Source organism: Parasteatoda tepidariorum, chromosome 2 (assembly GCF_982258835.1).
Source record: "Parasteatoda tepidariorum strain Cologne lab strain chromosome 2, Ptep-v5.0, whole genome shotgun sequence".
Lineage (NCBI taxonomy): Eukaryota > Metazoa > Arthropoda > Arachnida > Araneae > Theridiidae > Parasteatoda > Parasteatoda tepidariorum.
This window is the reverse complement of record NC_141756.1, coordinates 84,207,516-84,220,645: the sequence shown is the minus strand read 5'-3', so window position 1 is coordinate 84,220,645 and position 13,130 is coordinate 84,207,516. Positions and strand designations below refer to the sequence as shown.

General features: G+C 30.0%; 1 long non-coding RNA gene across 2 annotated transcripts in view; it reads left to right on the top strand.

The window, feature by feature from the left end:
• LOC107453683 (uncharacterized) overlaps positions 1 to 12,916 on the top strand; it is a 191,067-nt gene extending 178,151 nt beyond the window's left edge. For both annotated transcript variants that reach the window (XR_015431427.1, XR_015431428.1), the window contains exon 4: positions 12,835 to 12,916. This is a non-coding gene — a long non-coding RNA (uncharacterized LOC107453683). The remainder of the gene's footprint in view (positions 1 to 12,834) is intronic.
• The last annotated feature ends 214 nt before the right edge of the window (positions 12,917 to 13,130 follow it).

The window sequence follows — 13,130 nt, the reverse complement described above, 5'->3', positions numbered from 1 at the left end:
CGTCTACCACTGAGGACATTTCATGTCAGCAGTGTGATTGGTGGAAGCCGGATGCGGATTCGTATCTACCAGCCATTGGTGGGATTCGAACCCAGTTCACCTCATTGGAAGGCGAACGCTTTATCCCCTGAGCTATCACGGCTCACAGCAACTAATTAGCATTGCTTTAAGAAAAGTTGTGAAATTATTTGGTAAAAAAAATTCTCTATTGGGGACTATTAATTTCATGAATTTCACCTACGGCTTGAATTAAAAGTTTGACTAACTGAAATAGTCAACTAAGAGAAAACGTACGGTCAAAGATACAAGAATATGGTAACATTTACCGTGTTTCTGTCTCTGGGGGAACACCATAAAGCTCGATAATATTTACCGTAGCGCTTTGGTAATGATTATGGTAAAATTAACAATAAAATATTGTTTTGGAATGTGTGATAAAGTTTAGTAATTGTGGTGACATTTGGTAATTTTTTTATGATACCTTACAGCAGGGCATTAAAACCATTTATTTGGTAAAACGTTTGTTATAATGTACAGTGAGACCTGTTTTTGTGCGGTCCTTTTTTATGCGATTCTGTTTTTGTGCGATTGGTTTTATGCGATTTTATTTTTGTGCGATTTTTTTTGTGCGAATTATTTTTATGCGGTATATGAATCTTAACGGCGTTAGAACCAGTTTAATGTTTCCTATCAATGTGCATATGCATGTTGTGGACGAACTCTGATTACGTGGTCTCCTTGACAACGATGTATCTGAACTTCGCGATGCTCTGTTTATTTACTTTCATTAGTTCATTTATTATCGTCAACTCCATTTTCTCTTCTGTTTAAAACTTATTCTACGCTAAACAAGTTGAAGTACATCAGTAAAAAATCGTTTGCTGTGTTAAAATACTTAGTATTTTAAATTTAAACCGTTATTTTTATTTTGTAAATTTTCGTCTGCGTGTATCTCAAATACTATACGCTTCGTATTCAGAGTTTTATACACGATTCATTAGATTAAGGATTCATTTTGTAGTGAGATTAAAGGTAAAAAAATTAATTACTTTTGTTTCTATTTATATGTAGTTTTTATGATTTTTATTTTATTTTATCTGATCACTGACTTTATGGTACTGAAAAACAAATCAATTGAAATCCTATCTTCAAGCGATTTTCAACAAATTCATTCCAAGAAGATGCGCGTTCTGGATTACGACGAGCAGCAGCAAACTATTTAACGTATAATTTGAAAACTTCTACATGTATATGTACAATGAAGAATTAAATATTTTTAAAATTTCTTTAGGTCTAATTTAATTATTTAATTTTATTGAAAGCATTCTCTTATTTATTTCATAAATCATTGAAGTATTTTCTGAGTTTGACTTTTTTTTATGCGGTCCCTATCAACCGCATAAAAAAAGTTTTTGGTGGTATATGGTACAAACTTGCTTATTAGTCAGAATTTATAAAATTTTCTAATTTTTTTTTGTGCGATTTCTTTTATGCGGTCCCTATCCACCGCACAAAAAAGGTTTTACTGTATATGTTACCGGCAAAATATGAAACACCGGAATTCTATAAAATGCCTAAGCATTGTATATAAAGACGGATGTTTTTCGGCAAGGTATGAAATATGAGAAGTATTTGATTCTTTCCTTAGGCATTGTATATAATACCTAGGCATTCTATAGAATGACAAATGCTATTTAGGCAAAGTATGAAAAAAAACGTCCTGATGAGGTTATTATGTAAACGATGTGCATTTCTCAAAAATAAAAATGTTATTCTGAAAAAATGATGAGAGTGCTATAAAAAAAAACTTATTCAAAATGCGTAAAGAAAAATGAAAGTTGTACAAAACATAATTTATGCCTTTATTATTAAGGGAAGCAAAGTTTTCGTATAAAAAGTTCACATTTAAGTCACAATTATTTTCAGTTTGGAAACAAATATTGCACAAAATATCCATTTCATCACTTTTACTAGCATGGCCACAGAAGATTTTATACTTTGCCGGTTTCTCACTTGGCATTCTATAGAATGCCTAGGAAATGTGTGAAATATAAATCATTTCATACATTGCCGGCTAGTTTTAGGCATTATATACAATGCCTAGGCATTCTATAAAATGCCGGATTTCAAACTTTGCCGGTAACATATACATTACTAAAAGCGTGACCCTAAGAGCCATAATTAAAAAATAAAATAAAATAAATACCGCATATTTTTATTTTAATTATTAGAATTGTCGTAATCATAGAATAAATAAAATATTTTGCTTATAAAATAATTTAAAAAAGTAGCTAGCAAAAATATAAAGAGTCGAGATTTTTTTCTTCACAATTTGTTAAATATTTTTCTTCTGTTTTTGTAATAACTAAGAATATTTTTGCCATAAGCATTTAATGACTGTTATGTGGATAAAAAATTATATTAACATTATTGCACTGTACAGAAGTGGCATAAAAAGTACCAGTATTCAATCTAACCGTACTTTTTACTGCAAAATTAATTTTTACTGTAAAACTGGGCGGAACAAAAAATCTGATATACTGCGGTTTGTATAATATTACTGTAAAACTTATGAATCATTGAAAATAAATAAATATCTCATTAAAGATTATGATCTAAGTGCTTATGGCAAAAATTACTAAAGGTACTAAAATAGATTTTACGGATGCTGCATTTTTGTATTGTGATTTTATGCAAAATTTTACATAGTGTTTTCAGGCTGTCAATGGTCACACTTTATTTCTCAGTGTATAAATAAATATTCTGTCTCCAAAAAACAAAAATACAAAACTAAAATTAGTGCAAAAAATGTTAATTTCAACCATACCTTTTAAGTACACAAGTGGGCGACCTTTGTGCTAAAATATAAAATAAAGGCAAACAACGTTAAGGAGCACAAAAATATTTATAAAATACAGAGAGCTGTTTCGGATGCTCAAAGGGCAACTTTCATCAGTGCAACAGAAAGAAATGAGAGAAAACAAGGTAAATATAGAGAAAGGTGACGTCACAAGACGGTTTATCGTCACAAGAAAGGTGACGCCACAAAGAGGGTTAAACTCTCTTGTGACGTCACCTTTCTCTTATTTACCTTGTTTTCTCTCATTTCTTTCTGTTGCACTGATGAAAGTTGCCCTTTGAGCATCCGAAACAGCTGTCTGTATTATATAAATATTTTTGAGCTCTTTAACGTTGCTTGCCTTTATTTTGCATACCTTTTAAGTCAACTAAAAGGATAAAAAAAAGATTTCTACTCGTGAAATTAAAAAAAAAACATGCAATGAATCAGTGTCGCAATAAGAGTTCGCCAATGTGTAAAACTCTCTCATGCCTTTTGCTTAAGTTATGGTAAAAACGAATTTATCTTCTTGTTTAGCTTACTTGAAAAACAAGGTTTTTAAAAAATTCCTTTATTTTGGTTAATGTTTTTAAGCAAATATTTTTCGTCAAGATTACGGAAACGTGTTGTTTTGCAGAAACTTGCAAAACAATATTTCTACATATGTAGAAACTTTTTTTATATAAACCAAATTATTTTGTATATACTACTAAACTAAAAATATTACTTCAAATTTAATGCTACAGCATTTCTTTACGAAATTTTGATGGATTTATGATTTACCTTCCTTCAATCCATCAAACAAATCTTACTTCTCACTCTAAGATTTAACAAGAGCAAACTATTTCTCAGACAGGACTTTTTCAATCCTTACTTTCTTTACTTTAAAAATCTTTTTTCAAAATTCAACGTATTTTTTCTTCACCTGACATATGGTAAAACAAAACTCCACATCAGAAAAAAAAAAAAAAAAGGAAAGGAAAGAAAAAGAAGAAGAAAAAAAAGGATTGCGATCCTGTTCTGTGCGTGATTTCTTAACTTTCCAGGAAACGAACAAGACAGGAATTTTCTCTCGGAATAATATTGTTACGGAAGTATGCATGAATGGTTAAAGGATTTTTGTATTTGAGGAATTTTGTGCTATAATACTTCTATAAAAATATAACTTACGGATATTCTACAATGTTTCTGAGAACACAATTCATCCTGAAAATAAAAATCTCTTTAATCATATGAATGTTTTTAATTATTTAAAAAAACAGTAGTATTAAATTTTATTCGCACATTGTTAAAAAATATTTTGGGAATCTAAGATGAGAATTACATTGTACTGTTTAATGAGTGTACTGCTTTTATTAGTACATTATTAATACTACCGTTTATTTAGTACGGCTTACTTTGAATTTCAGATTTTTTTAAAAAAATATTTGAACTCTTACTTCATTTGTGAGTAAATTCTATATTTCTAGAGAAAAGTAACGAAATAAAAAAAACGAAAAAGTAAGAGTAATGAATCACTCTATCATAGCCTTACAGAGAAAAAAATACTGTAAAACTGCAGTACTATATGTTAATGACATTTTTGGCTAAAAGAAAATGCATATTTCGTTAGTCAAACAAAACTATACTGTATTTAAGTCATTCATTGGTAATTTTTATTCATATGGTAAAAGTAAGCTGAGAATTCTGGGTTTCAAAACTATAACTTTTATTATAACACATTTGGTAAAAAATTAAGTGAACAGTAAATTGCACCGAATAAAAGGTTTTTATGCCCTGTTCTAAGGAATCATGATAAAAGTGCCAAATTTCACCCCATATAATGAAATCATATTTTACTGTTAAATTTTCAAAAATCATTACCAAAGCACTTCCGTAAAAATTTCCAAACCTTTTGGTTTCCCTATACAGCGAAAAACACAGTAAATTTTAATATATTCTGGTAGTTTTGACCATAGATTTTTTTTTTAGTTTGGAGAGAGACCTCCGAAAACTTTTGACGCACAGCTTACACGGTTTTCCAGAAAGAGGGTTTTAACTACATAGTGAATAGAAAACGAAAGCTTCTACTCTTTACATTTATTGGGTCTAACTATTTCAAGAAAAAACAGTTAATTTTTCCACATACTATATTGACTTTAAATTTTAAATAGTACTGTAGAAACTAAACTACATATTACAGAATAATGGGCTTATAAAATTTTCCTATCTTTTTCAAACTCTAGTTAATTCTTTTAGAAACTACTCAATAAGCTGTTTAATGCACTTGAAATTCGAGGTTTGACAATGAAACTCGGTAACCATGATCAATGAGAAAAATTGTTCAAGTAGTTCATTTGAAATATGAATTTCAAAAAGCAGAAATACTTAATTCATAACTGTTCTTAGTCTATGAAGGAAGTATTACAAAAGAATATTGTAAATTCATGATACTATATGATTCAATTTTGCAAATAAATCTTTGCAAGATAATTACTCAAAACTAATTCTATGCATATAATGCATGGCCTTAAAGCTGACTCTCTTTAACTTTGAGTCGTAAGCTTAAGAAGCAGTAAGTTCAGAATCTATTAGCTTACAATTTAATAGTTTAGAGCGAAAAGGATTAAGCAGTTTTATGGCTTACCTCAATTATTTTTATTTTTGGTGTATTAATGTATACCTACTGATTTGTTTTGGACATGAATTTAAAATTAAACATATCGCTCATGGGCTGCAATAGTGACACAACTAAAAAAACACGCGTTTCGGACTCAGAACAGGCGTAAATAGGAAGATGCACATTCTTTTCAGCAGCAATACTAGCACAACTCATAATTCAACTTGAAAGTAATCTTCGTTTAAGCAGACTAAAGCATTTCTTATACATTTTCATTAGCAAAATGAAAACTTTCAACCACTTACCTCAAAACATAATTTTTTGAGTTGTGCTGCTATTGCAGTCCATGAGTGATAGATAAAACTGTTCTATAGTTTACGCCTATTCATGCTTGCAGTCGTAGATGTAAACAAAATTATAAATATTAGTTTCGAAATTTGAGTTTTCTAGCGAGCCAAACAGAGATAAGAATTTATTTGTTTTCAACATTATATATATATATATATATATATATATATATATATATATATATATATATATATATATATATATATATATATATATATATATATATATATATATATATATATATATATATATATATATATATATATATATATATATATATATATATATATATATATTACTAGTTATCTGCTATTAACTTTTAACTTCTCATTGATGCAAACTTTTTATTAAAAAAAATCTGAAATATGTCGATGATACACGATTTTCAAAATACACTTAAACATTAAGGTTAAGATTTTTTCTAGTCTAAAAATATGTCCCCCAACGGGAAAAGCTTCCTTTGCATATCATTGTAGTAATAACAAATAATGTATTAAGTGATAATAATTTGGAAGTAATACATATTATTACATTGTAGGATGTTTGCATTTTTTTTTTCGAATAAAAAAGAAAAACTTTGTACTCGCACCTAGGTTTAAAAAAGCAAAAACTGACAACCAATAACCTCCTACTTTTAGTTTCCTTTCACTAGACTAGTAGAAAGGATATAAATCACATATTGAAACGCAATTTCTGCTTTCAGGTCATTTTTCACTTTACTACAAACTTTTTTATTCTTCAGCAAAAATTGATTTTAGCCTGTGTGTCTGCAGCTGCATTTTTTGGGCACAAAGCCACATGAAAATCACATTTAGTACATGCATCGATCAGTAAAAATAAATTGTAAAAAGTTTTAAAAAATTGTGTCCTATAATGTAAAAAAAAAAGGAAGGATTTTTCTAATTCCCTGAATTTTCAAGCATACGGAAGTACACAGTATTCTATAAATCGATATTTCAGAACCAGTTGATTGCTGGATATTGTTATGAATTTACCACTATCAAATTAAGTGAAAAGAAATTACCGACTTCACAGGAATAAGTAGTAGGTGTGTTTAACTTTATTGTAGTCCCGCAGTGGACTGATCGTTAAGACACGGTTCCCAGCAGATCACCGAAGTCAAGCATCACTGGCTACGATCAGCGTGCGGGTGGGTGACCACTCGGATCAGTCTGCGTAGGGACCGAGGGTGTGCGGTATTGGTCCTCGTTAAACTGTGCTACCGTAAAGTGCTCGACTTCGCGCGCTGGTCGTCAGGCTACCGAAGCGGGGGTGCCATCCCCTCCGCAAAGGATCAAAATTTTGATGGCATGTCTTCGGATCATCCTCCGGGATGTTTCCCAGACCGTCGCCAATAGCCCATTGTACAGCTCTAGTGTGACGTAAATTAACAACAACAACAACAACTTTATTGTAACCACGGTTATAGAGAATTAGTTACATTAACCATTTGTCCATACTTTTGAATCCCTCGCAGAGCGAAAGAGATCATACGTTTATTTCTAACTGTTCCACGACAATATCATTGTGGAACATGGTGCTTAATAGACCATTGCTGAATTCTATGACACTTTAATTTCTGTATGCAGAATGAACTTCAGTTAAGTCAATTTCTTTGCAGAATGTGTAAACAGTTAAAAGAAGAAAAACTATTTTGATCTCTTCCAGCAAATGTTATTTCTTATTAGAAAAGTTCTGAAAAGGACTGAAGCCCTTTCTGCAAATAGTGATTCAAGCAGTTTTGACTATGGACGCATCACATCAAACATAGGCAAGAACCTATAATTCCGCTTTCTAAGGCCCTATCTTTTAACGTCCCAGCAGTACCTGAACTGCATCCCTTTTTCCGAACTTCCATACTACATTTACGGCAGATTTAAAGAGTTTCTTTGAGTTGAACCATAGTGTATCCCCTTTAATCACCATAGATAATTTAATAATGATATTTGTAGTGTCAGAGGATACTAAAAGCAATGCTGGAATGAGCAGGAGATCCGGGATAGACGCAAGCACTCGCTAGGACACCAAAGAAAAAGAAAAATCTTTATTTTGTCGGTTAAAGAAGGAAAATAACATTGCTATAGAGGTACCCACTTTCTATAACGCACATTTCAATCAAACAGAAACTTTCAATCGCTAACAGAAACTTTTTATTCACGGGAACTTAGCGAGTAAATTGCTTGAAATTCATTTACACTAAGTATAAACATAGAACGCACAATACAAGAAACAAAAGAGATAATAAGAAGTAAATCTAAATAACCTTTAATCAAATAATTGGATTTTCGTGTATTTAAGTATAATTGTGATAGTTTGATACGGGTAACGCATGAAAGTAATAAATCTGGTAAAATTACTGTACTATATAGTAATTCTGGCAATAAAAGTAACCAGATTTGTCATAAAGTACTGTACCTCATAAATCTGGTAATAAAAGTTTTAATATATGGTATTCATACCATTCATTTGGTAATTTTTTTCGTTCGTATGCTAATTGTTTACCAGAAATTCTAGTTTCCAAAATTATAGTTTCTATTACCAAATATGTAGTAGAAAACAAAACTTAAAAGTAACTTTAGACGAGTGAATGGTTTTTATACCTTGCTCTGAGGTATTATAAAATTACCAAATTTTGCCATATTTACGAAATTTTATTGCATATTATGAGGTTATATTTTGTTGTTAATTTTACCGAAATTATTACCAAAGTGCTTCGCAAAAATTAACGATTTCCTCCCATAGGGTCGGAAACGCTGTAAATTTTATTACATTCTGCTTGCTCGATCATATTTTTTTTTCTCCTTGCACTTTTTTTCGTGTTTCATTTCTTTGTTATAGGTCGTAGGAAAATGGTTAACGGATGATCAGTTTACATTAATATTTTAAAAGCAAGCATAGTCGCTCTTTTATTTTTATTCTATCGATTATTCTATCATTTGCTGTTAAATTTTATAATTGTTTTTGTGAGTCAGAAATGCGGTAAATTTTACCATATTCTGGTAGTTTCGACCATATGTTTTTTCTTAGAGCCCCATTTATATAACAATTAAGTTAGTTACAAAATCCTACACTAACTGAATGAACATATACGTTCTGGTGAATTTCGATTGCACATATATTTAATTAAAATGGATTTTTTTTAATCTTGAAAATGTAACTCAAATATTCAAATGAGGAAACTAATCAAACATTCGAGATTCTAAATGTTAGTTTTGTACTTGTTAATTTCTGTTTAAACACGGATTCAAAATTTTAAATTTTGAATAAATTAATTGTGTTACGTTTTAAGTCAAAATGTGTTAAGTCAAAGTAGTAAAATTGTTGTTTTTCATTGAAACTGATTCAAATATACTACTAATAATCTCATTTCCTAATTTAACAATAAATAATGTACAATGCTATATTTTACACAAATTTTCAACTTTTAATAAAATTTTAACAGAGGAAAAAATCTTTACGAACTATTTAACTTAACTAAAATCCTCTCTCTGATAAAAGATTAAATTAAAAGAATTTCGACGACAAAAGCTTTAAGCCACGCAAACAAAATTTTCCCCTTTAAGCCTCTCGAAATCATGTTTCTCTCTTAGATTTTCTTCCAAAAAAAGATTCTCGAAGAATGTCTAATTAGAGGATTTTCATTCCAATTTCATGATTTATTTAGTTTTTCTTTCTGGATTCATGGGATATAATGTAACTTACGCACATAAACTACCATCACATAACTTTGTTGATTATTTTGCTTATTCTTAAGTAAAATTATTAAATAACCCTTTATAAAATTATTATATGCAGAGTAATTATAATTATATTATTATATTATTTTAATTCCAATTATAATTTTTTTTGGGAAAAAAATAGATTAAGTATAATTTGTAACGTATTTACCATTACAATTATTTGATTCCATTTCACTAGTATGTAAAACATGTTAATTCGATTCTATATGGATGTACCTTTAGATAGATGATGGTTGACATTGTCGGCAGCCTACACTCATATTGGTTACTTTCGGATGTAATATGAACGCGCCTACTTTGATGAATGGGATACATCAAAGTTGACTTGCTACTTGTGACTTCACATCGCGCTTCTCACGCTGTTGCTACTCTGTTTCGATCACAGGCAACAGGAACTTATACACACTCGACGGCTATTAGCAACACAGGAGTGACCACCAGTGATATTAATATAGCTCTCCCGGATTCAACAGCAATGAATCAACTAATGATATCCATTCCATGAATTCTATCCCAAATAACATTCTGGTTGGGGAGTATTGTAGCTTAAATACCACTACTATTATTCAATTCCAATTTACTAGCTCGATTTTATCTTCTAGTACCTTTAGATAGATGATGGCTGACATTGTCGGTAGCCTAGCCTATAGTCGGTAGATGTAAACATAGTCGGTAGATGTAAAAATATACTTTTTTGTTTTCCACACATTTTTTTAAAAGTTACTATTGTAAAATCAACCATTAAGAGCCAGTCTAGAGTCATGATGAGATTTATGCCACAATTTTTAAAATAATTTCACAATAATTTTTTTTTTAATGTTTTCTAAATCATGTGTTTGCATTTCTTGTAAATTTAAAACAAACATTGAAATAAGTAGTTTCAATTCAAATAAAAAACTAGCTTAAATATTTCTTTTCTTAAAGTAATTTTTTGTTCTCGTAAAAAGCTAGAATAAAATCTTGAAATCAATATCGAGTATTGAGAATTTAACTTTTTATCTAACTTGTTGGATGGTACATTATGAGAAATTTCTCGTTAAAATGATTAAATAGGATTAAATAGTAATTTATTTAATTGTTATTTAAGCATATTCAATTATAAAAGTTAAATAACCATAAAACGGTGATATTCAAATTATCTGTTAAGTGTGAGAATAAAGCGCTTGTTGATTGCTTTTACCTAATGCGGTTTAGCAACCGGAATTCTATCCACGCTAACTAGACTATTTAACCCCTTGATACATTATTTTAAAACTCTGAACTATGCGGAATTATTAATTTCTTGATATAGAAATGATCTTTGATTGCACTGTAAACAGCAATTCGCAACGAAATGTTGACAGAGATGCCAACTGCTCTAGACACGCCAAAATAATTAAAAAAATCTGTAAATAGCTACAAACTAAATTTTACAAATATTTGACTATTTTTGCTTGCTTTTTAAAAGATACATCATGACATAACTACTAGTGAATTATAAGAGTACAAATTATTTAGAAATAGTGGTGGATAAAAATCCACTAAATTGAATTTAATAAGCCAAGAATCACAATTGATAAACTACCACTTTAAAATATTTATTAGCTGTCCGGAGCAAGTTGGCATCTCTGTGTTGAAGACGTCTGAGACACGTCAATTATTGTTCAGACACAAGAAACAAATGACGTCTCCCAGACGTCTACGTATGTCAAGGCGTTAAAGCCATTTAGTTCCGTGTAGCTGGTTTCATGCTGAGAGGGCTAGTCGGCCAATCTCAAGACAGGCTGAACAGGTTTTCGAATACCAGCGTTCATACCACGATAATTTATCCATTCATTCAATACATGAAGAGTTTGTTGAGTTCAGAACTCATCAATCAGTAACCCTAGACAACTAGAATACGAAACTATCATTTACGCATAAATGGCGCAGCACACACAAGGCTTAAACTGTTTAAGTTTTATTTTTTATGGATTAGAAACTATGCTGCCGACCGGTCTGTGCAGGGGGCAGGGAACTGTCCTTGCCTCAGAAAGGTCCTGGGTTCGAATCCCGGGCAATGCATGGATGTTTTTTTTCTCTCTGTGTGTGTTCTATGTCCTTTCTCCATTGTGTGTGAATATGACCCGCCGTATAAACGGGTTGTGGTTGTGTGAATGGCATGGCAGAAGTCGAAATCCTGGCCATAGATGGCTGAAAAACAGGAACCATCGCACCCCCACTGCCTAAATAGGCATACGACAAAAAAAAATAAATACGCTAGTTGTAATAGATTACGAAACCGTATAGTTTTGTACTCACTGCTTTTTAAACCGTATTAGTTGTAAACGGTTTCAAAACCCTAAAAATAAAGAAATTTTCCTAACCATAACTTTATATTTAATCGGATGGACTATCTACAGCATGTTATTTTACCGAAAATTCCAACAATGTATAGCTTCGTGATATATAAATTCTTGTTTAGAACGAGCTTTAATTTAATCTTATATTTAAATTTCTTGAATAATATAATTTAATAATTTTAATCTTAGATTAAAATAATATATAAAAGCATAAAAAATATTAAAAACTTTTTTGGCAAAGTACAATTTTTAATGCTTAACATATCATTTTACAATCATTTAATAATTGTTCTGAAACGGTGTCTAAAATTTGGAAGAAATATATAATTGGGGAAAAATATATTTCTTGCAACTCGAATATGCGTTAAAGTTTTATTTTTAATCTTAACGATTTTTCTACCTCTAATTTTCGATTTTTGAAAACTGTCAGTATAATGTAACAATGAGAATATAATGGAGAATGAAATATATATTCAAGAGTTGGATGATATTGAAAGATCGAAAATCCGTGACGAATCTAATTTTTGATTTTTGAAAACTGTCAGTATAATATAACAGTGAGAATATAATGGAGAATGAAATATAAATTCTAGAGTTAGAGGATATTAAAAGATAGAAAATCCGTGCCGTGTGTTAGATGACAATATACCTTTAACTCTTTAGCAGAGATGTTAGCTGGGCAAATTAAAATGAAAAAAATGTATTGCTATCTCTGCAAATGTATCTATAAAATCTCTCTATAAAATGTATCTGCATTGGGTAGCGTATTGAGCAACCAGTACCGTGTTAGGGTTGATAAAATCGGAATTTAAAATATGCCGAATCATTTTTTTTAATTTTTAAATTCAGTAAAATATCGAATAAAGTTTTGAATTGATACAATCTCTTGTAAAGAAATTTTTAACAAAAAAGATTTTTTTTTAGAATTCTTTCAACTTTGAATAACATAATCTGTTGAGTTTCTCATGACCATTCATCTCTTTTCAGATGGCCAATATAATATTGAAGCATGAAAATTAAAGTTTAAAATGCACCAAATCATTTGTAATGGCTGAAAAACAAGCAAGTAAAGTTTTTATTTTATACAATTTATTTTTTTTACGGAAAATTTAAGAAAAAGTATTCCAAACACTTTTAAGATTTTTAAAAAAAATATTCTAAATAATACCTTTAGTTTGATTATTAATAATATCGTACTAAAATAAAACTTGAACCTTACCTTGTCTTTCTAACTTTGTGATGCCTGTCAAACTTGGAGTTTATATTTTATTTAGTTTGACATC